This window comes from Stylophora pistillata, chromosome 2 (assembly GCF_964205215.1).
Source record: "Stylophora pistillata chromosome 2, jaStyPist1.2, whole genome shotgun sequence".
NCBI lineage: Eukaryota > Metazoa > Cnidaria > Anthozoa > Scleractinia > Pocilloporidae > Stylophora > Stylophora pistillata.
In genome coordinates, this window is record NC_142520.1 from 53,529,878 (window position 1) to 53,533,976 (window position 4,099).

The window sequence follows — 4,099 nt, forward strand, 5'->3', positions numbered from 1 at the left end:
TACATTGAAATGTACAGGAATACATTGGAATACATGGGAAAACATAGGAATACATAGAAATACATAGAAATACATAGGAATACATGGAATACACGGGAATACATGGAAATAGGAATACAAAGGAATACATGGGAATACATAAGAATACATGGGAATACATGGGAATACAGAGGAATACATTGAAATACATGGGAATACGTAGGAATACGTGGGAATACATGGGAATACATTGGAATACATGGGAATACGTAGGAATACGTAGGAATACTTTGGAATACATGAGAATACACGGGAATACGTGGGAATACATGGGAATACGTGGGAATACATGAGAATACGTAGGAATACATAGCAATACATGGGAATACATTGGAATATATGGGAATACGTAAGAGTACATGGGAATACATGGGAATACATTGAAATACATGGGAATACATTGGAATACATGGGAATACGTAGGAATACGTAGGAATAGATAAGAATACATGGGAATACATTGGAATATATGGGAATACGTAGGAATACATGGGAATACATAAGAATACATAAGAATACATTGGAATACATGGGAATACATTGGAATACATTGGAATACATGGGAATACATGGGAATACATGGGAATAGATGGAAATACATTGGAATACATGGGAATACACGGGAATATATAGGAATACATTGGAGTTCATGGGAATACATGGGAATACATGAAAATATATGGGAATACATTGGAGTTCATGGGAATACATAGGAATACACGGGAATACATTGGAATACATTGCAATACATGCGAATACATGGCAATAGGTAGGAATACGTGGGAATATGTAGGAATAAATGGGAATACGTAGGAATACATGGAAATACATAAGAATACATTGGAATACGCAGGAATACGTAGGGAATACATGGGAATACATGGGAATACATTGGAATACATGGGAATACATGGGAATACGTGGGAATACTTAGGAATACGTAGGAATACATAGGAATACGTAGGAATACATGGGAATACATGGCAATATATGGGAATACATGGGAATACATGGGAATACATGGGAATATATGGGAATACATTGGAATACATGGGAATACGTAGAAATACAGGGGAATACCCCGGAATACATGGGAATACGCAGGAATACATGGGAATACATTGGAATACATGGGAATGCATGGTAATACATGGGAATGCATTGGAATACATGGGAATACATTGGAATACATGGGAATACATGAGAATGCATGGGAATACATGCGAATTCATGGGAATACGTGGGAATACATGGGAATACATAAGAATACATTGGAATACATGGGAATACATTGGAATACATTGGAATACATGGGAATACATTGGAATACATGGGAATACACGGGAATATATAGGAATACATTTGAGTTCATGGGAATACATGGGAATACATGAAAATATATGGGAATACATTGGAGTTCATGGGAATACATAGGAATACACGGGAATACATTGGAATACATTGCAATACATGGGAATACATGGCAATAGGTAGGAATACGTGGGAATATGTAGGAATAAATGGGAATACGTAGGAATACATGGAAATACATGGGAATACATTGGAATACGCAGGAATACGTAGGGAATACATGGGAATACATGGGAATACATTGGAATACATGGGAATACATGGGAATACGTGGGAATACTTAGGAATACGTAGGAATATATAGGAATACGTAGGAATACATGGGAATACATGGCAATATATGGGAATACATGGGAATACATGGGAATACATGGGAATATATGGGAATACATTGGAATACATGGGAATACGTAGAAATACAGGGGAATACCCCGGAATACATGGGAATACGCAGGAATACATGGGAATACATTGGAATACATGGGAATGCATGGTAATACATGGGAATGCATTGGAATACATGGGAATACATTGGAATACATGGGAATACATGAGAATGCATGGGAATACATGGGAATTCATGGGAATACGTGCGAATACATGGGAATACATTTGAATACATGGGAATACGTAGGAATACGTGGGAATACATTGGAATACATGAGAATACATGGGAATACATGGGAATACATGGGAATACATGGGACTACGTGGGAATACATGGGAATACGTGGGAATACATGGGAATACATGGGACTACGTGGGAATACTTAGAAATTCGTAGGAATGCATGGTAATAAGTAAAAATACATGGGAATACATGGAAATACATAGGAATACATGGGAATACATGGGAATATATGGGAATACATGGGAATACATAGGAATATATGGGAATACATGAGAATATATGGGAATACATTGGAATACATGGGAATACGTAGGAATACGTGGGAATACATTGGAATACATGAGAATACCTGGGAATACATGGGAATACATGGGAATACGTGGGAATAGATGGGAATACATTGGAATACATTGGAATACATGGGAATACGTAGTAATACGTGGGAATACATTGGAAGACATGAGAATACATGGGAATACATGGGAATATATGGGAATACATGGGAATACATAGGAATACATGGTAATACATGGGAATATATGGGAATACATTGGAATACATGGGAATATGTAGGAATACAGGGGAATACCCTGAAATACATGGGAATACGCAGGAATACATGGGAATACATGGCAATACATTGGAATACATGGGAATGCATGGGAATACATGGGAATGCATTGGAATACATGGGAATACATTGGAATACATGGGAATACATGAGAATACATGGGAATAGATGGGAATACGTGGGAATACAGGGGACTACATTTAAATACATGGGAATACGTAGGAATACGTGAGAATACATTGGAAGACATGAGAATACATGGGAATACATGGGAATACGTGGGAATACATGGGAATACGTGGGAATACATGGGAATATGTAGGAATACTTAGAAATACGTAGGAATACATGGGAATAACTAAAAATACATGGGAATACATGGAAATACATAGGAATACATGGGAATACATGGGAATATATGGGAATACATGGGAATACATAGGAATACATGGGAATACATGGGAATATATGGAAATACATTGGAATACATGGGAATACACGGGAATATATAGGAATACATTGGAGTTCATGGGAATACATGGGAATACATGAAAATATATGGGAATACATTGGAGTTCAAGGGAATACATAGGAATACACGGGAATACATTGGAATACATTGCAATACATGCGAATACATGGCAATAGGTAGGAATACGTGGGAATATGTAGGAATAAATGGGAATACGTAGGAATACATGGAAATACATAAGAATACATTGGAATACGCAGGAATACGTAGGGAATACATGGGAATACATGGGAATACATTGGAATACATGGGAATACATGGGAATACGTGGGAATACTTAGGAATACGTAGGAATACATAGGAATACGTAGGAATACATGGGAATACATGGCAATATATGGGAATACATGGGAATACATGGGAATACATGGGAATATATGGGAATACATTGGAATACATGGGAATACGTAGAAATACAGGGGAATACCCCGGAATACATGGGAATACGCAGGAATACATGGGAATACATTGGAATACATGGGAATGCATGGTAATACATGGGAATGCATTGGAATACATGGGAATACATTGGAATACATGGGAATACATGAGAATGCATGGGAATACATGGGAATTCATGGGAATACGTGGGAATACATGGGAATACATAAGAATACATAAGAATACATTGGAATACATGGGAATACATTGGAATACATTGGAATACATGGGAATACATTGGAATACATGGGAATACACGGGAATATATAGGAATACATTTGAGTTCATGGGAATACATGGGAATACATGAAAATATATGGGAATACATTGGAGTTCATGGGAATACATAGGAATACACGGGAATACATTGGAATACATTGCAATACATGGGAATACATGGCAATAGGTAGGAATACGTGGGAATATGTAGGAATAAATGGGAATACGTAGGAATACATGGAAATACATGGGAATACATTGGAATACGCAGGAATACGTAGGGAATACATGGGAA